This window comes from Lagenorhynchus albirostris, chromosome 2 (assembly GCF_949774975.1).
Source record: "Lagenorhynchus albirostris chromosome 2, mLagAlb1.1, whole genome shotgun sequence".
Lineage (NCBI taxonomy): Eukaryota > Metazoa > Chordata > Mammalia > Artiodactyla > Delphinidae > Lagenorhynchus > Lagenorhynchus albirostris.
The window spans coordinates 9,184,278-9,207,049 of record NC_083096.1 but is presented as its reverse complement, the minus strand read 5'-3'; the positions used below and the strand labels follow the sequence as shown (position 1 = coordinate 9,207,049).

General features: G+C 43.0%; 1 long non-coding RNA gene across 1 annotated transcript in view; it reads right to left on the bottom strand.

The window, feature by feature from the left end:
- Window positions 1-4,271: 4,271 nt before the first annotated feature.
- The window catches only part of LOC132515665 (uncharacterized), a 170,784-nt gene continuing 152,283 nt past the window's right edge, over window positions 4,272-22,772 (bottom strand). The window contains exon 3 of the long non-coding RNA XR_009539160.1: window positions 4,272-4,317. This is a non-coding gene — a long non-coding RNA (uncharacterized LOC132515665). The remainder of the gene's footprint in view (window positions 4,318-22,772) is intronic.

Below are 22,772 nucleotides of genomic sequence, written 5' to 3'. Positions count from 1 at the left end.
AAGATGCCATGTTAAAAAGCCATGCAGGGGCTTCCCTGGTGGCGCAGTGATTAAGAACCCACCTGCTGACACAGGGGACACAGGCTCAAGCCCTGATCCAGGAAGATCCCACATGCCAGGGAGCAATTAAGCCTGTGCATCACAACTACTGAGCCTGTGCTCTAGAGCCTGTGAGCCACAACTACTGAGCCCATGTGCCACAACTACTGAAGCCCACGTGCCTAGAGCCTGTGCTCCTTAACAAGAGAAGCCACCACAATGAGAAGCCCGTGCACCGCAATGAAGAGTAGCCCCCACTCGTCCCAACTAGAGAAAGCCCGCGCGCAGCAACAAAGACCCAACGCAGCCAATAGATAAATAAATAAATAAATAAATAAAACCTATTAAAAAAAAAAGGCATCCAAGTTTTGGACAGATGGTCAAAACAAACATCTAAGACATCTCTTCATTTTCAAAATGAAAAAAAAAATTGTCACCATGGCTGCATAGATTCAAGATATTGCAAAAAACTTGAAAAGATAAATTTCTTTTCATTGGCATTGTTTACTATGGTGTGGATGTTTTATTAGATCATTTACAGAAATATGAATAGCTCTACTGTTTAGAGAAATCTGGTCCAACTGCTCCATCTAAGATCCTCAACTCATATGCTATGTTCTATTGTGATACTAAAGCTGTGGCAATCAACAATATGTATAATTTAAAACTAATTCATTTAAAAAATAAAAATAAATTTACTTTGCTCAGATGTATTTTATACTATTTCTAATATGATATGTATATTGTAGAAAAGTAGGAATCCGTGAAGGTAGAAATTAGACCTCCTGATGTCTAATAAAAAGTACATATTTACACATTTAGCTCATGTGGGATAAACTAAATTTCAAGTTTCTTTCATTCTGTGTGCAAACACAGGCTGTTTTATATTAGGAGGAATCTTTGATGATTTATTACTGAGAAAAGAAATTCTGAAATACGTGAAGGGAAAATAGAGTAAATGGTGATTTAAACTACCATAGATATAAATAATTGCTATTATACACAGAATTGTAGAATTTTCTCGAGACTGCATAAAACCCTATCTATAGAACCAAAAAAATACTCATCAACTGCAGAAATACCACCATCTGTTTTGTTGAGACCAGTATCTTAAAAGTGTTACTGACCAAACTTGGATCCGCGTGCCCAATGCACAACAAAGCCAATCTAATGACACCAGCTTGTGGTGAAGGAAAGTACAGCGTTTACTGCAAGGCACCCAACCTGGGGCCAAACAAGGAGAACAGGAAGCTGAGGCTCAAAAGACCCAAACTGCCCAGTGGCTTTCAGGGAAGGGTTTTTAAAGTCAGTGTTAGGAGTGAGGATTGTAGGGTATCTGATCCGCTCATGGACATTCTTCTGATTGGTTGATGGTGAGGTAATTGGGAGTTAACATCACCAACCTTCTGGTTCCAACCAGTCTTGGGTCTATATGCTTGTGGTCAGCAGGCATGTAACTTCTTCTACCTTGTGGGGGTGTCAGTATCTGCAAAACGACTGAAGGATATGGCTCAGGGTATTATCTATAGCCCTTGAGGAGGAACTAAAGGTCCTTGACTCTTTAGTTTACAGCTAAACTACTATTATTTTATCTTGCTTGACTGTTTCCCTTTGTTTCTGTATTTTCTCACTTCTCTGATTAAATTTGCTCTTTGGAACTAAGGGAAGGCCTAGGAGGCTAAAGCTCTTCTACAAACAAGAGGCTGAGGACATTGGGGAGAAGCGGGGGTCTGCCTTGGGAAGGCCCTGCAAGGTCCTGCTCAGTTTGAAAAGCTAAAAATGTATCATTCTAATGGCAAAATTTTGTGTCTTACTCTGTGCCTAACCTAAATGAAACTTTTCTACAAGTAAGTCCATGGCAAAATATAGAACTTTCTATGGATGTTTCTATATAAATATTTGACTGGGTATTTACCTCCTGGTGGCTCCTTTCACTTGAATTTGTAAACAGACCAAAGGGAAATGAAAGGGAAGGAGGGAGGGAGGGAGGAAGGCAAAGAGAGAGAGAGAGAGACAGAGAGAGAAGGGAAACAAACTGGCTGAGTGTCTTAAATGTTTGTATTACCTTATGTCTCATTTGAAAACCTGAGTGCCCCCAAATGTCATACTTATATTTTATCTTCTCAAATTGAAATTTTAAGCCAAAAGGGATTGTGCTATAGTTTAGAATTGTCTACGTTACTTTGAAACTCCCATAATTGATGGAAGATTAGGCTAGGAATTCGAATCCAAACCCAAAAGAACCAAATTTATTAAATCCATGGGGACCTTGCCTCGACTTGGAATGTTGCCATTTGGGGAAGATCTATGGCAGTAGGCTTGATGATTGAAAGAGAAGTCAAGCTCCTGGGATTAGGGAGCTGATTAGTTAAGAAACGGTGCACTGTAAGCACGTTTTAGATTTAGAAAACTGCGTTGGCCATGTCAATCACAATTCAGAATTAAATGTTCTCATCGTCCTTCCTCTCTCTCCTGTCCAACTCCAAGCAGAGTCAGAGGTCTAGGATCCATGTGGCTGAGTATGTACAAAAATTCCAAAGAGTTTAGGGACATTCCAAATAGACGCTCTCATGTCACTCAAGAGAAACACCAACTTCCCACTTCTCAAGTGAAAAATGCAAGCCTTCTAAAAAGTTCTTTAACTGCAAGCTTTCTTAGCAAAAAAATAGTTACTTAAATAATAATGCATTATAATAGACACTAGATTTGTTCATCCAGGAAGAATATTTGCTTTTGTTCTATATTTAATGTGCACTTTTACTTATTATAATATTAGCTGGATGATTTCTCCATCTTTTCCACAGGAAAGGGATAATTGGCGTGGATCTTGAAGAATAAATAAACCCCAACCAGGGAAGAAAGAGGGTGAGAACATTTCAGGAAACAGTCTGTGAAAAAGTCAGGAAATCAGGAAAAAAATACTCTGTGTTCAGCAATGGTGATTTATTTAGTGTGGAAGCGAGAGGGTTGGAGGGAAAGCTCAAAAGGTAGTTTAGGGCAGATTCTGAGAAGAGACACAGTCCATTCCAAAGAGCGTGAGTTTCATCTTTTATATCACAGGTCACTGAAGTTTCAAGCAAATGAGCAAAAGACATAACTGCTTGTGCTGATACACAAGTTACTTGTTGTTGAGTCTACACCAGGACTCTCTGAGATAAGCACTCTTAACCTCATTTTATTGATCAACAAATGTCCAACCAAAACGGTGAAAAAAGTTATCTAAGGACACAGAACCAGGAAGTAGCAGACCCAGGGTTTGAGACCAGGTATGTATGTTTCCAAGGACTTTGCCTTATCTCATGCTTCTTCCTGAAAGTGACATGATTACTTTGTGTTGTAGAAAGCTATTTCTGGATTTTGTGTGGAAGACAGTTACAAAGGAAGGCATAACTGAGGAAGGAAAGCCAAAGGTGAAACCAGTTCTGTAGCCCAGCAGGAGAGAATCAGGGCAGAAATCAAGGCAATGGGAGAGAGAGCGCAAATAGATAATACTTGGTGAGCGATTTGCTGTGAGGAGTAATTGAGGGAGGGGAACACAGGATACCTCCGGGGTGTCTAGCCTGGGGCCTCAAAATCGCAGCAAAGCCCTTTCCGGCTCAATTTTAAACATATCACCTTTGAGGTCCTTCAGCTGCAAATGTGCATTGAACAACTTGGAAACAGAAGAGGAGAGCCCTGGAGGAAGATTAAGGCATACGCTTCTAAAAGGCTCCACGTGCAAAATAAATTATGCAGCGCTCTCAACACGTTAACAGTTTATTCACAATGAACCTACATATGAAGCATTCCACATGTTTTTCCTCAAAGCTCACCTTCTTCTTGGACAAAACTAGAAGCTTGCAAGCTCTCATCCAGGCTGAGAACCAAAACCAAGGACCAAGACACTCAACAGATTTGCAGGAATAAACTGCTCTAAGTTTGAGGGCACCTTTTAAAGACAGAAGACAAAACTGACGTGTAGGATCCAGGTGAAAGAGAGGGGCAAAGCAGCTGTCAGACAGAGACAGAAACTGCCCTGGGGATGAGCGGCACCCCAGCGGGAAGGAGTGTGATGACAGCGACGCTCGGGGAGGAATCCTGTGTCCTTAGATGGCAGGCCTGGCCCTTAGCTTGACAGTGGGTCATGTGACTGGTGGAATGTTCTAGTGCTCACTTCTTGTTAACAGAGACAAGACAGAGGACGGGAAACCCAAAGGTAGCCACTCTCTTGGCACATTTTTTCCTTCAGTCATTCTTACCTTAAATCCTCAAAATAGGCGAGGAGTCTACCCTTTATTTCTGGATAGAGAGAGAGAAAAAAAAAAAGGCAGGAATATAGTAGGTTTCAGGTATTGTCCTATCCTCGCCCCCCAAACTGTCTGTTGCTATTCTAGTCAAACCTAGAAGGTGAAAGTTCAGTGGGCTTGTTTTAAATCAGTAAAACTGACATGCTCACCCCTGGTCTTAGCTTTCATACTCTGCCCTGAAACCCTCAGCTTGAATTAGCTATAAAAACAGATTGTATCCCTAGTCTTGTGCTTTTTTCCTGAAATCTGTCAGTTAATTCAGGGTTTACAAATGACCCACTGTGAACAAGTAAAGGGTAGAACATGTTCCCATATGAAGAACTGAATAAGATACTTCCTAGAATGTTTATTTGGCATGATTTTGGCTAGAATGATCATAATTCATACTATCTATGGGGTAATTAGGAAGTGCCAAAGTTGAGGGGAAGAAAGCACAAAATATTCCTTGTTCAGAGGTTTCTTAATTCATCTTCAGAATGCTAGGCTCTTTACACTTTACACTTTACACTTTACTCTTTACACTTTACACTTTACACTTTACACTTCTAGCATCGAGTCTAGACGCTTGCTTCCTTGATAGATTCCCCAGTTGGTGACCTGCTATGTGCCAAAAGCTATGCGCAGTGCCAGGGAAACAGAGATGATTAAGATACAGCCCCCGACGAGTGAGAGGCTCACAGTGCTCTCGGGAAGAAAAGCGCGGAAAGAACTGCAGGCAAATAGACTAAGCATTTGGACAGAGGTGAGGAAGACAGTCAAGTAAGGCTGTCTGAGAGAAGACCTCCCCGGTGGCTCTCTCCAGGTCCCTGGTGAAACGCCAAATGGGACTGGCGCCCCCCTCCTCCCCTAATGGGAAAGGCTGTGCGGTGCCAATTTGCCAAAAGGTCTCCAGGTGCCCCCAGCTCCGTATGCAGCTTCCATGGGCATCGACTCACATCAAGTACGTCTCCGTTAGCAAGTTCTCTCTTTCAATGGTCATGAACTCGGTTGGATGCTACGTGTTCCCTTCCAGAGTGCCTATTAAAGAGCGAGCAGTGAAAGCAGCCTAGACCTTCTCTCCACGGGATGCTGGGAGGCTAAGGAACCGCGGACCTCCTGCCCTTCTGCTCCTGTGGAATTCTTGGGGTCTGTCCCAGCCTCCTCTCAGCAGACAGGAAAATGTGCCAAGTGAACTCAAAGGAAGGACTAGTAATTCTGTCCTGGAGGAAGAGTATGGCTTCAGAGAAGGGGCAGATGCACAACAAAGTGTGGATTAAACTCAAAGTAACCCAAGTTACTCTGTGAACTATTATTGGATTAATTGGAACCTCTGAAACTCACAAACAAGTGTAAATTCTGGCACTACTGGGCTACGAAAGGGCTGGAATAAGTCTGTCCTCTACTTACTAGTATTACTTTGCTCACATCGATATCTTTTTGCTTTAGCCATTATTATTGTCCCAAAATAATGATTTCTTTTTCTCTTTCGTTATAGGAGAGTGTGATAGAGACTGCTTAGATGCTCACCAATCTCAGGCCCTCCCTGGACAAACCATATTTCCCAGACCCTCTTAAGGTGAACGGCAAATATAGAACCTTCTATTGGGTTGGCCAAAAAGTTCGTTCGGGTTTTTCCATAAGCTGCTTTTTCCAACAAAACATCCCAAACTTTTTGGCCAACCCAATGTGAACGTTTCTACATAGTCAGTATTTGGGTATATACTCAGTAGCTCTTTTACTTGGATTTGGTCTTTTTTCTTGAATTGCAATTTGGTATTTTCCCTTGAATTATTAGGGCCACAAAACTGAGCTCCGTGTGGAGAGCAAAGGGATGGGCACCAGTTCCAGGACTACCTAGAAGACCCCCAGGTTGTCTCTCGCTTCCGCAGGTGCACTGCCAGAAGCAAAGGGCTCTGAGGTTGCAAAGCCACATGGAGGAACTGTCAAACTCCAAACAGTCGTGCAACCCACACTGGCACTCGTGTAAGTGACAGCTAAACGCCTCTGAAGGTCTAGCAATGATTTGTTAGTGTGATTAGAGAGTTTTATTCTGACACATCCAAAGACACTGATAAATGTTTAAGTTTCCTTCAAAAAGAAACAATTCCGGGCTTCCCTGGTAGCACAGTGGTTAAGAATCTGCCTGCCAATACAGGGGACACAGGTTCGAGCCCTGGTCCCGGAAGATCCCACATGCCACGGAGCAGCTAAGCCCGTGCGCCACAGCTGCTGAGCCTGAGCTCTAGAGCCCGCGAGCCACAACTGCTGAGCTCACGTGCCACAACTACTGAAGTCCACGCACCTAGAGCCTGTGCTCCACAATAAGAGAAGCCACCGCAATGAGAAGCCCGCGCACCGGAACGAAGAGTAGACCCCGCTCACCGCAACTAGAGAAAGCCCGCGCGCAGCAGCGAAGACCCAACGCAGCCAAAAATAAATAAATAAATTTATTAAGGAAAAAAAGAAAGAAAGAAACAATTCCTTTTTCATTTAGAGAGTTATATGGAGCCATCCTGGAAAAACCAGGGCAACATCTCCATCAGAGTGCAGCGTTATTCAGCTCCCATGTGAGGCAAAGGTTATCTCTCTGACCTTGTGATGTTCTTCAAGATAGAGCTGCCTGGAAAAGAGGATGTAAGCTACGGATGAGAACAATATGTGAAAAGCTTATTTCAGATGCAACTGAGAATAGAAAATGCCAAAAACAACACAAAAAAGGGAGGCGAGGACTAAGAAGCAGGAAAAGAATAAGTGATGGAAAATTTTGCAACTGATAAAAACATTAAGTGAAAACGAGTTGGCCAGGCTGCGTGTATTTTCAGACTCATTTGCTTTGACTCCATTTAGGGCTACGTACGACAGATATTGATATAAATCCTCTGAGGTTTAAACTGGTCAATCACCAAGTAAAAGTCAGGATTCCAAACAAATGTAGTATGCAGCTCTGGAAAACAGACCTGTGGTTAAGCTGGGATTCAGACAGGAAGTTGTGAATTCAGTGCATACCGGGAAAACTAGAGGGGTGAACTCACCGGGGCCGATTTCCCTGAAAGGCCAAAGAACCACGTAGGAAACAATTCATCCTACAAGAAGAGAGTTTCAGGATGCACAAATCTGGCCTAAAAACGGTGGGTCAGAGCTGGAGGAAACGGGTACTTTAACTATACCAGGTGCCTGACGCTCAGATTGCCCTTTGATGCGGGTGCAAAATCCGAGGGAGAGGAGAGAGCAATAAAAGAGTGCCGACACTAAAAGGGCAAACGCCCTGGAAACCTTTGAGAACATACGCAGGAACAGGGGATTGCTCAAGGGATGCTAAAGCACGCTCCTCACTGGAGTTAGGAGCAGAGCGCTGACAGGACAGAGCACACTGACTGAAAACCAGCCCCCGGACCCGGACCGCCCGGGAAGGAGAAGAACTGGAAAAGGGGGCGGTGCTTCAGCAGATGCCGCCACCCTATCAGCAGACATTTACAGCAGCCTAATATCTTAGGATGTGGTGGTCTTGAAGGCGCTCTTGAAGGGGAATAACGTCCTTCTTCCCCACCCAGGTTCTGGGTATTTGAGAAATAGAAAAATAAGAGCAGGGTGGAGGCGAAGGTATTAGCGATACAGTCAGGCCGGAGAACAGAGCATTGGGAGAAAGTCAAATGGGCCTGCTAACTTGACCCCGGAACTCAACCAACTTGCTTCCCCGTTACAGGTAGTGTCGGACGGTGGCACAATCTCTACACAATGGATGGCCAATGCGGGGAACAAATGCCCAGGTGTCTTGTCTCAAGTAGAACAAATGTGAAGAGTTCAGCCCAGCTCAGAGCTCCTGGCGACGGGGCCTAATCGAGATGGAATGTCTTTCCATGATGAGCTGGGTTCTATCAGACCACCAGGCCATAAGATCAGGTGGGCCCAGCAGCAACCCACTGAGAGATGCAAATGGTAAAGCCAGAATCGAACATGAGCAGGGCTTACCGGTGTCCTGTGGGAGCTCAGGACTCCCTCACGACTAACGATGGAGTAAGAAGATCACTGTCTGTGTTGGGATATCTGCAGGCACAAGCCGAAAATGGACCGATTCTGCTAAGGGGCAGACTTAAAAGAGTGCAGCAAGCAGAAACCCTCCCCGTGCGCAGAACTGGGGACAATGCACCTGCTCATCTACCTCGTATGAAAGGAAAGTGACCTAAGGTTAGAATAGATACTGACTCATGGGCAGTGGAGGATGGCGTGGCTGGTGAATTGGGGCCTGGAAGGAGAATGATTGGATAATTGGGAATAAGGAGGTCCCAGGAAGATGCATGTGGGTGGACCTATCAGAGTATTCAAAAGTATGAAGGTCTCTGTATCACATGGCAACGTCCAACAGAGATCATCCACCACACAAAAGACATGAACAACCAAGCAGACAGAGCGACTGTACCAGCTGACCTCAGCCAGCCCCTGTCACTCAGCCGGCCCATCAGTGTTCATGAACAGAAGAGCCACGGTAGCAGAGATGGATATGCACTGGCCCAACAGAATGGACTTGCACCCATGAAAGCCGATCTAGTTACTGCCCTTGCCAAAGTCCAACCATCAAGAAAAAGAAACCGATGCTGAACAAATGAAATCTCAAAGAGAACAACCAACCATTTCATGGCAAGCTAACTGGACTCCTTCCACCCTGAAAGAGGCAGTGACTCATCTTGACTTGAATCAACATATATCTGGGGTAGAGATTTGCCTTTCCTGCCAGAAGGGCCTTAGCCGGCTCCACTGTAAGACGGCTTGCAGCTTTTGAGCCACCAGTAGGGGATCCCATATGATATCACATCAGACAAAAGGGGCCCACTTCACAGCAGTGGCCACATGGCCCTGGGATCCTTGGGTTACACCACATGCTGTAAGACCCAGATGCTGCCAGCCTGATGGAGTAATGGAATGGTCTTGTGGTGGCACAGTGGAGGCACCACCTCGAGATGATAACCTTCAACAAAGGTGCATCATCCCCTAGAATAAAGAATATACCCTTAATCCGTGACCATGACATGGTTCTGTTCCCCCAATATGTGGAATACATGGGTCTGGGAACCAAAGAGTCAGAATAGGAGTGTCCACATTTGCTATTAGTGCAGCAGCCAGACCTGGGAGGGGTATGGTGCCATGGGAATCAGACCCCTGGACAACAAGGGTCTGGGTCACCTTACCACATAAGCCACCAACACCAGCAGAAGTGCTGACCCAGGGTGAGAGGAATCTAGAAGGGGTAGTAGAAGAGAAAGGACCAAGTGTGGTCTCTAGACAAAACGCAGCCATGGTGGAGTACTTCATCCCATTGTTTTGCCTCTGATAAGTTCTCCCCAGGAAAAGTCCTTCCAGAACCTGGAGCAGCTGTTTCTGGATGCCGGTGAACACTATGTGAAGCAATTGTATGTAGGTGGTGCAAGGGGCGGATGGTTAGTGGATACTGTGGGAGCACAGTCCGCCTCAGACCCGAGGCACTCTCCCCCAGCAGCCGGGGGGTCTGGGCTGCTGACCGCTCACTGTTGCTTCCTCTCCAGGAACTGCCCTCATCCTACGGAAGCTGCCTCACCAGGTTCCCATTCCCTCTTTGGAAGCAGCCTGCGGTCAATGATGGGTCAGTGCAGGATCCAAATACCTGCCCCCCTTGCTTCAACTGGGTCACATAGGAAGGGCTACTCCATCTCCGAAACTCCTGCAAGGATCATCTGAGTCCTCTGTTACCACTACATCATATATTTGTTTAAGATTTATAATCTATCTCCTTCAAAAAAGGAACTGTATCAGGTTATAAAATTAGCATGTTATGTAACAGAATAAATTAAAGTGAAATAAGTCAAAACTATTTAAAGGGAATATCTGTTCATTGTTTACAACAAATATTTATTAAGGCTACTCTGCAAATAAGGTACTGGGGTAGGTGCTGTGACCAACCAGGTGCTTGTTGTGCCATCAGTATGTTTACAGTTTGATCTAGAGATGGCATCTGCATAAATAAGTACAGGTAGGAAAATAGGAACCTCTCGGTATTCACAGCTCTAACATACATCATTTCTTTGATTCTAGAACAGCACGATGAGATAGAGCTGTTACTATTCCTACTTTATAGATAGTAAACCAAAGGTTAGCAAGGGAAAGTGATTTACCCAAGCAGTGACAGAATCCAATTTTCTTCACCAAACCACATTACGATAAATGTTTATGTGGATGATGGTATTACGCAAAAAGATAACACGTTTTCTCAGTCATCATCAAAAAGCCTCAAAAAGACATCCACTTTCCATCATTTAACCATTTTGAGAATTTGCTTCATCTTGCTTAATATCATGCATTTTTTTTTAATATTTTAAAAATGAACTCAATTGCTCTGGTTGACACTGGATACTATCTGCTAAATGAATCTCTCAAGCTTCATAAGATTAGAATGACGACTTGGCTATCTGCTGACTCACACCCTAGGTATTTCCACTATTATGAAATCACTACTTCACAGAAGGATGTTTGCTTAACAGTAATAGAAATGGTAAAAATAAAGAATGCAGAATTCTATTTTCAAAAGATTAGATTCTAGGGATCCTGTGGTGGCAGGTGAATCATCAAATAGGAAAGGCTGACTTGACTCCCTAAGAGGAGAGAATAGAGTAGAAAAAGAAGGGAAGAAAAGGAACAGCAGGAGGCTGGCTTACTCTGGAGTTGGGCCACCGAGAAGTATAACAGAGGCCGGACAGACAGCAGCTGACCAGAGGGTCCTTGTTGGAGGTGACGCCCCTTCCCTTGAATAACTGATGGCACTCGCCTGGAAAACAGGCTAAGGATCAGGGCTGGGAGAGACAGTGCAAAGAGGCAAAAAATAGAGGCTGTTGAAACAACTGCTGAACAGGACAGAGAACTGGGCAGGATGGTGACAAACACTGGAGAGGGGACATGCAATGAATTTAGTGAAGTGCACTCTCCCAGGGAGGAGCCATCCTAAGATGTAAAGCTGCAGACACAGCACTTGGAGCATCATTTTAACCTGCAGGTCAAAGCTTTGTGGTGAGGTTGTCGAATTCTAAAAGTGCCTGATCTCAGAGCTGATGGGAAGCTTCTGGTTACTATCTAGCAGCCAGGGAAGAGGTTAGGAACTGACCAAGGGAATCAAGGAAGGGAGGAAGACGGAGACCAAAAACGGAAGAAAAGAGGAAAATCCAGTAAACTGCCCTCCCCTCCCCCGCACCATGAATGGACAAAAGATGGACCAAGGTGGACCAAACAGCACGTACAGACGATCATTTTCCTTTTTCTCTACTTTCTTCTATTTCTCTGAGTGCTTAGGTCCCCAGACTTATAAACCACTTTGAGGTGGGTGTATGTTTGAAATAACTTGATTTTCTTGTTATTTCCATTTATTAATTAACTCAATATATTTGTATTTATCACAAAAAAATCTTATTTTAGCTAAAATAATAAGAAAACCTCAAAATGGATTCTTGACATTTTCTTTTAAAAATGACCTAATGCAGTCTTTCCCCAAGAATTTATTAAATGCATATCATAAGCAGGGCAATTTACTAAGCATATTAAAAGAAAATCATAGAACAAACGTTTCTGGAATCGAAAGTATCTTTAGTTAAGGTAAATTCTACCCGCATTAACAGAGGAAAAGGATGGAATCTCAGGGCTTTAACATTATAGAAGTTTACTTCTCAACCACGTAAAGTCCATTTTTTGTTTGTTTAGGGCAGGGCCTAGAAGCAGTAATGATAATTTTAGTCCAGATTCTATTGACCATAGCTAATCACATGACCTCCAACGTCCTCAGGGGGGGTTTAGGAAATTCAGTCCCTAGTAGAACAGCCACTCCCTAGCAATAAATGTATACTATTAAAAGTGAAACATGAATATATAGCAGACAGCCTGCTGTTTCTGCCTCGAAATGTTTACAGTATGGAGAGGCAAGTGACCCATAAACAGATAATTTCAATATAGGATCCCTCCTATGGGCAAAGTCTTCAAGAGACCTTTCCGTGTAAGAAAAAAAAAAAAATGTACTTAACTTATTGCAAATAGTGCCACTATTTGCAATAACTGTTGCTAATAACAGCAACTGTCTGTCTGACTCGGTTTACCCAATATTTTTCTTATAAAAGCCATTCGTATTTGCAACATACCCCGAATGGCTCATCTGCCAGTCACCTGAGTACCTGAACATTTCATTCCAGTCCAAGAAGATAACTAAATATCTCATCTATAAACCTAGTAATTTCTTACCCATGTGCTTCTATTCCTTTAGTAAACCTTATTAATGTGCCAGATTCCATGTATTGTAGGGGACTTGGGGGTAGCCTTTGCCTTTCATAGAATAACTTCACTCTTCTTTTTGCCATCCAAATCTCACCATATCTTAAAAATCCAGCTCATTTCATTCTTTCCATCAAGTCCTCTTGGAACAAACAAAATTGCCGCTAATGTGTCGTCCTCTTAATTTCTGTACTACTTTCTATCTCCATTCTTCCCTAGGCAACAGGGACTTAGTGTCCCTTCTATGGTTAGCATAAATTGGTGTTTTTTCTAAGTTTCTGTCGCCTATGGAAGTTCCCAGGAAGAAGGGTCCATGTGTTAAATTATGTGTTTTAATCTTTTAAGCATGTAGCATAGAGTTTTCACTACGAACTGCTTATAAATATATTTTACTTTGAAAATTTTTGTGAGGAATTCTAGTTGTTTAATTGGTATGCCCACCCTTGCAGGGGAAAAAGAAGGAAACATGTATAAAAGTGCTTTGCAAACTCTAGGTGTTTTTCCTAAGGCCAGGATAAAATGATGCTCATGGTGGAGAACCATCTGTTCTCTCCTCCTCCGGTGCGGGCAGTGCGGCCGAGCTCTGTTCTCTGGAGCGGGGGAGTGGGAGTGGGTGGAACATGAGCCACTGATGCCCAGGCCACAAGGCAGTCGTGCGCATTCCCCACACGCTTCATTCCGCTCCCTGCCGCTGGAACCCGCACCCAGCTTTCAGTCTGCAGATGGTCCCAGTGTCCCAGCAGAGCCCAGAGTGCCCTCCAGCTGGGTCCCTGGATGACGCTAGGGGTAGGGGAGGCCCACCTGCCCTAATTCTTGAGGGGGACATTTCACCATTGCCTTTGGAGTCTCTCTGTTTATGACTGTTACCCTAGCTAACACACCAATATGTGTATTATCACTGTACCTAAATTTCAGGTGAACAAGGATATTCAATTCCTTGGTCCTCAGGTTGGGCCTGGGATGGCCAAAGTCCCAGAGCTGGCCTGTCACCCTCAACAATGGATGTCTTCAAGCACTTATCACAGTGACAGGGACACATTTTATCATTTTCTAAAAGGTGTGCCATGATGTGAAAAGATTAGGAGGGTATTAGAGTTTTCTAAACAGTTCTTAAACTTCTTCTTTAAAATGACTATTTCCATTTTTACACTTCATATTCTTACATCAGCCGCCATCCTCAGCAACATGCACATGGCCTCGTACCAGATGTTGGATGTTAAAACAGACAAAACACTAGGTGAAAGCTACTTCCCCCTTTTAAATGGCTTCCTCATCCTTTCTTGGATCTTCCCTCTTTTCTGCATGAGCCAGATGCAGCAGGACAGATTTTCCTTTTTTTTTTTTAATTTATTTATTTTTATTTATTTATTTATTTTTGGCTGTGTTGGGTCTTTGTTGCTGTGTGCGGGCTTTCTCTAGTTGCGGTGAGCGGGGGCTACTCTTTGTTGTGGTGAGTGGGCTTCTCATTGCAGTGGCTTCTCTTGCTGCGGAGCATGGACTCTAGGCACGTGGGCTTCAGTAGTTGTGGCATGCAGGCTCCAGAGCACAGGCTCAGTAGTTGTGGCACATGGGCTCAGCAGTTGTGGCACGTGGGCTCAGCAGTTGTGGCATGCGGGCTTAGTTTCTCCATGTCATGTGGGATCTTCTGGACCAGGGCTCGAACCCATGTCCCCTACATTGGCAGGCAGATTCTTAACCACTGTGCCACCAGGGAAGCCCAGATTTTCCTTTTGACTAAACTTGGAAACTGAAAGACCTCTAGACTCGTTTCCCACTCAGACAAGCCCCTTGGAGACCCAGAGGGAGTTCTGCGACTCCTCCTGCGGTCAGAACTCAGGCCCTTCCTTTCACGTTCTTCCTGCTTCTCATGGTGCAGAGGCTTTTCCTGTCACCTGTGGTTTCTGTTTCCCTGGGTGTCTGTTCATCAGGTTTCTGAGGTGGGATGGGGCTATATTCCCACTGGGTTCTCTTTCAAACATGAATCTCCTTGGCCTGGATTACTTTTACTTTTCCATTTATCATAATCAACCCATGTCTTAGCCTTTATAACGTAATTATGAGAAAAAATTTCCAATTATAAATGAAGTTCAAATGTATTCCAGAAAAATGCCTGACTAAATCAACTTTAACATGCCCCTAAGTCTAAATCCATGCTTTTACTTGTATTCTAAAAGGAACGTCATTGACAAAATAGGGCATCTTCCTTCAATACACTGGATCCCAAATATGGAGAATATTTGCAAAGATCTCCGAGGGCTCCAGTACTCTGTCAAACAAGGACCCTTAAATGTCTGTCTCACTCCAATAGTGTCTGGGAGGAAGTCATGAGACGGGAAAGCAATGCGAGGGGGCTTTCTGTCTAGCTAAATGCTCCCTCATCTGCTGTACGGGAGGGAAACAGAATCCCACACTACTGCGCCACTGTCTGGACTCAGAGAACGTCAGATGTAGTGTTGTCTGATTTCCTCTTCCTACTTGTAGATTATGAAGGCCTGGTGCAGAAAGATTAGGATTTTTAAGATTTTTAACTTTGTTTATGCACTGGAGCCTGCCTCAGATCTGAGAGTTCTATAAACTAAAGCTGGTGCATACAAGTGTAACTTGGTAATACTTCAGTAACACTGCAGTAAGACAATGCCCCAATACAGTGCTACAGGCTGTTCTCTGTTTTCGTTAGAAGCATTAGAACAGCAGTTTACCATGCACACAATTATACATCAGTAGCAAATCTACAGTTTACAAAGCTTCTCAAGATGAAACAGGAAGTGCCAATAACAGTATATGAACATTTTGTTAAATTATAACTTATGCAGCCTCTAGTGTGTGTCCAGCCAATGGCTCCTCCGCTCACCAGCACCAGGTGAATTACCCGAACCTGACCCACATCACAGCCAATCCGCTGATCCACCACTGACATACTCCCCGCATCTCGTGCTCTGTTAGTAAAAATTTGGTGAGCTATTCTCCTCAAAGCTGGAAAACAGCAAAATTCCACTAAATACTTCCAGAAAATTGCTGCCAGTCATGGACTGTGCTGCAGTAGACTGAATAAACTGAGAACCATTTCTCTTGCCTTTCACTTTCCCTTCATCTCCACTTCACCTTCCTACCATCTCTCACCTTTCTCTACACCTTCCCTTACCCTTAAGGAACACCTACCCTGATTCATTAGAAAAGCATTTTCCATTTCTCCAGCGTTGAATTGTCTACCTTCAGAGCATTTAATAGTTACCTCTTTTTCAAAATGACTTGTGTCACCCACACCCAAACGTTTTCAGTGAAAAACTGTCCAGACCTTCTTTTGTGGCCCTGATTTACCCAAAACACAGGCTTATCATAGCACTGATAACATGTATTTGTATACTTTATTTAAATGTTAATCATTGGATTGTAATATTGATATCTTTGTAATATTTTTTGCATCTCCATTCCCTATTACTCCTGATAACTATATGCATGTTTGCTGAATGAATGAAAACAGCAATCTATCTATAAGCTCAAACAACAGTATTCAGTATTATACTCTGTGTAGGGAATGTAGGAGTTCAGAAGGAAAACACTCAACATTCCCCCTGGGTGGCTGAAAGAGTGGAGAAAGGGCAAGAGCTTCTACTTCAGTTTGGGAGCAGCTTTCCATAGAACAGGAAATGATCCACTCTTTACCTGGATTTTATCTGTTTTTCTGAATGAAAGTATTGTTTTAGGTTCCATTATTTTCATCCCTTGCAACACATATGTACCCTTTTCATTAGGTAGCCTTTGTGCTTAATATCTGATAAAAAGTCAGTATTTTCCTTGGGGTAAATTAGAATCTAAGGACATAGGTGTCAGAAGGAATGTGGGATGACCCAGCTATCTCACATCTGGGTGCTTACCCAAAGAATATGAAAATATAATTTTGAAAAGATATCTATACCTCTATGTTCATTGCAGCACCATTTACAATAGCCAAGATATTGAAACCTAAATGCCCTTCAATGGATGATTGGATAAAGAAGATACGATATATATATATGTGTGTGTGTGCGCGTATACACACACACACACACACACAAACACTGGAATACTACTCAGCCATTAAAAAGATGAAATCTTGCCAGTTGTGACAACATGGATGGACCCCTTGAGGGTACTGCGCTAAGTGAAATAAGTCAGAGGAGAAAGACAAATACCATATGAGTTCACTCATCTGTGGAATATAAAAAACAAACAAACAAACAAGGTAAATGAACAAACCAAACAAACACATAGATACAGAGGACAAAGCAGTAGTTACCAGAGAGGAAGGGGAAGGAGGGTGAAATGGGATCGACTGTATGGTGAGGGATAGAAACTAAAGTTTCGTTGGGGAGCGTGCTGTAGGGTATACAGAAGCAGAAATATAATGCTATCCACATAAAATGCATATGATGCTATAATGTTACCTCAATAAAAAACTAAATCTAGAATATGCAAAAAAATTTATAAAAAGAAGGAATATGAGAGAGGAAAGAAAATGTTCCACAGAGGAAATGGGAGAAAGTTACTATAACAGCTCTTCAAAGGAAGCGATGGTTGTACATGCAGAAGAGAGAAACAGGAGCAAGGAGAGAAGGGCTGGAAAAGCACCCGGGGCAGGGAGAAGGTGGTGAGGCAGTGAGGCCTGCTGACTGTCTGCTGTTCCATCTGAGGCTGTCTGACTTGTCATGACGTGCATCCCTTTATTCCATCCAGTTTTCCAGACACACACACACACACAGAGTTGTTGTTTTTAAACATTTTCTCCATTGTAACGTCTGCTTACTTGCCTAATAAATGCTTTGTGTGGATGGAGACAATATTTTCTCATTGCTGCTGATCAAGTGAGGAGTCTAAGTTTGTCGGCACTGAGGGGCTAAAGAAGAAGCAAAGCCTCCAAAGAAACAGACAAAAGAAACTTAGGAAGCAGTGGAAATCATGCACAATCAGCTCTCCAACTCTTCCTCGTCCCCAGATGTCCCAGAAAATGTGGTATGGTTTTTGAGTTAATCCTGAAATTTGAGTTTCAGGGACAGTTTTTACCAAGAACTCAGAGGGGGAAAAGAAAGCCTCCAAAGAGGTGTATGTGCTCGTGGATTCTGAGAATGAACTCTAACGTGAACTGAAATCAATTATTAAGAAACGGTTTCAGAGAAATATATCGGTGGATGCATAGAATTTTGCTAAACTAGACTTGGAACTAGTCTTGACTTTGAACCTGTATTCATCCTCACATTGCAAGGCAATCAGAAAATGTGTCTGCGAAAAGTTGAAGCTTCTGGTTGGTTTACAGGAAACTGTTTCAAACGATGAGCTACAGAGGCCAGACTTAACTTTATTTGGTGCAAGAGGTTTCTGCTTCAATGAGTGATCGTGAAGTGGTAGGAAGAAATGAAAATGAAATCTTAACAAGAACAGTGTATTTTTCAACTGTGTATTATGCAGTATAGATTTCTTAGAAGTATTTGCCATAATATTACTTGAAAGGATATATTTTTTTGTTGGACTCAAAACATTACTTTTAATCTTTCAGAATTCTATGGGTTCCTCTTGAAAATTTCAGACCCGCAAAATTTAATGTGGAGATTTAATGTAACAATCCATGAAAGGAGTCCTTCTTTACACTTTGAGAGAGAGAGAGAGGAAGTTAGGAAGGAAAACTGCTTATGTTATTATTTCAGCAATTTTCTTCATATCACAAAGTTGTCTGTGATGATTAGTTTTCTGTGCCTACTTGGCTAGGCTACAGCATCCAGTTACTCAATAAAATACTAATCTAGGTGCTGCTGTGAAAGGTATTTGGTAGATATGGTTAACATTTACAGTCAGTTGTCTCTTAAGTAAAGGCGATTATCTTTGATAGTGTGGGTGGGACTCATCCAATCAGCTGAAAGGCCTTACGAGCAAAATCAAGGTTTGCCTGGGACAGAGTTAGCAGTTTTTCCCCAGAACGTTTAGTTTGGCTTCTTAATCATTACACACTTAGACCATTTTCTGGTGACAATATGGAAGTTAAGAGCAAGGCCGGAGTCATCAGATCCAAGCCTAGATCCCAGCATCATTACCTCCTATATGACCTTGGACAAGTTACTCAACACCTCCAAGCCTCAGGGTTCCCAACTATAAAACGAGAACGATACCTCACTGACAAGGTGCGTGCGTGCGTGCGTGCGTGTGTGTGTGTAGGATAAAGTACTGTTAATAAAGCTTGCAGTTCAGTGTTTTATGGAAAATTAGCAATACGTGGTGGCTGAACTTGATATATCTGACATTTTAAAACTACACAATGTCTGAGGTGACAAGTTCCTTAAGCAAAATAACCATTATGCTAAATAATACTTCCTCATACTTACAAAAGCGTACCTCTAAAAGGTCAGAGGGACTTCCCTTCTTTCAGGAAGATTTTCAGAATGAATTCAAAACATTAGCTTACCCAAAGGAAAATCCTCAACATGTGATGGTTACACTATATCTCCACCTGGCTGACTGGAGGTCTCAGTCACATAAGTCAGGAAAATCCAGCCCCGGGTTTCGTGCTCAGGTGGCAGGGAGTGGGGTGGGTCAGTCTGGTCTTTTGTCCTGCAGGTGATGACACAGAAGGGCAGCTGGTTGGGGTGTGAGCAGGGCCACCCAAAGGGAGCGCCCAGTGCCCACTGGACCCGAACAGAATCAAAATTTTCCCAGATGGCTTTTCAAATCGCTACGGAAATGGCATTACCTAAATATCTTTAAAAGGCCACTGCCTTTTGCAGTTCTCTTTGCTAATCTGGTATGCTAAATTAAAAATGTGGTGCAGAGTGTGATAAGTGGTCTTCTCTCCTTCAAAGTTACAGCAGAGTACACTGATGCCCTCTGTGGTAGTGCAGGGAGAGAATCAGGCAGGATCTCTTCCTTACATGCGGGTAACACAACTCCAATGATTAACACTTTTATAGAGCTGTTCATTTGACAAAGAATACAGAAATTGCATTGAACTGAAATCAGAAACTTGCGTCTACCTCACATTAGCCATATAACCTAGGGCTTGTCAGTGACCCCAGAGAACTTCAGTATCTTTTATATAATGGAACTGGTTTCATTTACTTTTATTTACTTAATGTGTTTATTATGCTCATCAAATGAGAATGCTTTAGACGTGGATGTGAAAAACATAAAGTGCTACACAAATATCTGATACTGTTGCTAGTAATCAGTAGTATTTGAAATGAAGGCTTTGGGAGGTTGTTACCAGAGGGTAATGCTTAGGAATGCTTATCCTAGGACGTCCACTGAGGTGGAGAGGTATCAGTCCTGCATTAGATGTGAATGATATGTACCACCCACCGAGGACACTCTTGTCACCAGTGCCAAGGGGAAGCCCTCCTGTCCAGAACAGGTCACCAACTCCAGCAGAGCTGGGAGGGATTTTGAGAGCTAATCATCCAGATCCTCTGATTACACACCTGGGGAACCAAAGGCTTGGAGGGACACAGGGTTTGCTCAAGCCCACCTGGCTCACCCAAAACAAAAGGGGACTGGAACTCAGCTTTCAGGGATTTCAGTCAGGTGCTCTTTCAATGTCGTTTTACTCTCTTCTGAATTTAGATTATTAAAATCTAATTTTATTTGAACATAATCCAAACGGAGAAATTTGCACGATTAACTCTGTGGCCTCTAGTGGCCAGAGAGCACCTTCTGAAAGCCTCAAAGGAAAATCCAGAGGAGAAGAAAATTACAGCGGTGCAGCCATGAGACAAGAGCTCGCAAATCATCACCCTTAGATGACGAGCAACACTCTGGTCGCTAAATGATATAACCACAAACACTGTGACTCTTCTCCTTCTCGCTACAGTTATTCGAGAGGTGAGAAAGCACCAGCCCTTGGGACACTTCTGGAAAAAAAAAAGAAGACTAGATGAGGCATTTTTTCCCCTCAAGTTTATTTAAAACCGAAAGATGGCTATCAGCTTTTGAAGGGTATTAACCACCCTCTTTCCTTCTCTAACACTATTTTACATCCACCCACTTAACACTTTTTATACGTTAAGACCACTTAGTCACAGAAGAAAAGGAAGTAACCAAGACTGGCGGTTGCTTAATTATCTCATATGTTAAAAAGCTTCAAGTGACTTCAACAGACACACAAATTTGCAACTGAAAATTTTAATATTGTACATAAATTCTTGGAGTTGGAAGATACATTAAGAGTTTCTCTCCTTGAATCTTGCACCTGAAGAAATGATTCTCCCTGTGAGATCCTGCACAGAAAGCCACCTGGCGGCTCCTAGAACCGATCGAGTAACGAGCACTCCTCACTGGAGGATGGGGACGAGGGTTGGGAAGTCCGCTTCATTTATGTAGAATAACAATTATTTAAATATCTGATTCCGCACATCTTCTCCCAATTGGTCCCACCGCCATACGCACCCGCAGTGTCGCGTACCTCCTCCTGACACACACCTCACTTCAGGTGTTACAATAGGTTTTCCACGCAGGGGCTGTGCTGGCCTTATTCCTCCCTTCCCCCAGCATCTAGCAATAGATGCCCAATAAAGCTTTCATGATCTCATGCTTAACGATTGTGGCATATTCCCTAGAGATTTGCAGAGTAAATCAAGTTATTTTTCACACGACACCCTTTACCTATTGTGAGATACTTCACAGAGCTTCTGTTCTCCAGAATTAACAACCCCATATCCTGTGGCAACTCGTGACCTGACTGGTGCCAGAACCTACTCCACTGGAGTCACAGTCCCCGGAATGTGTCTCAGTGGTCAAAATCCCCTAGGAAATGTTACAAAGGCTGAGAGCAGAGGATTCCAGCAGAACACAACGAAACTGCTATCTCCCTTGAGCCCACTTAACCTCTGTCAACACAGTCTGTGCTTGTATCCCTTCCTTATTTAGTCACATAACGTTTTTGGACTATGTTGCATTAAGTTTCTATTCACTGTCGAGTAAATTTTTTTGAAGGAAGCGCATCCTATTGTTTGAACCTAAATACAAGCTTTAAATGTATGCCTGCTAATTTTTTCCAGTTCATATTCCCTGTTATTAAGAACACTGTTCACTCTTGATTCTCTCATTTCACCCCTGAGATGCCCCTGTCTTCCCTGCACTGCCAACAGTGTTAGTGTCATGTGCACCCTGAAAATTACTAGAATTGAAGCAAGTGATCATGCTGACAACAGAGAACCAGACTTCTTAAAACTTATCTCTAACTTCAGAGGAAGCAGTCCTTAACTATGCCCAGCATGAGTATGAGCACATTCCTATGTAATGCCCACGGGCATGATGCATGACCATCCTCTTCCCCACCAGGAGCCCATCCTTCCACTCAGAATGCCCCTCCCTGGGATTTCCCTGGTGGTCCAGTAGTTAAGACTCTGCCCTTCCAATGCAGGGGGTGCAGGTTCAATCCCTGGCTGGGGAACTAAGATCCCAAGTGTCTCGCTGCCAAAAAACCAAAACAGAAAAACAGAAGCAATATTGTAACAAACTCAATAAAGACTTTAAAAAAAAATGCTCCACATCAAAAAAATCTTTAAAAGAAAAAAGGATGCCCCTCCCCCCCCAGATAAACTAATGAATGAGGAATACAAGAGCCATTACCTGATTGTCAAGAAGTTGAAACTATTTATACATGATAGCCAAGTAGATATTTTTCAAATCTAAGCTAATCGTTTTTCTATAAATCTGCATTACTTTTAAATACCCACTTGTGTTCCAGGTTTCCCCATCAAAATTCCAGATCAGAACTGATATTTACTTTTCACTGTTTCCTGTGCTCACTGCCTTTATCCAATCTGTTACTCAACCCTGACATGTCATCCTTCAAAGTGTCAGCAAGAGTTTTCTTTTTATTTATATTCTAGGCTCAATTTATTTACTTTACTTAACAAACACTGATGAAATTCTTACCCTGTGCCGGGCAACGCATTTATAGGTGTTAGAAATATAATTAATTTACTTATATCCTCATCTCATTCCAGAAAGTAATATAAATGATTTGTAAGTTTACAAAGAAAGAGAGAGAGAGAGAAAGGAAAGAAGGAAGGAAGGAAGGGAGGGAGGGAAACATGACATTAAAAATAGGAGCAAATGGGGCTTCCCTGGTGGCGCAGTGGTTGAGAGTCCGCCTGCCAATGCAGGGGACACGGGTTCGGGCCCCGGTCCGGGAAGATCCCACATGCTCCGCGGCTGGGCCCGTGATCC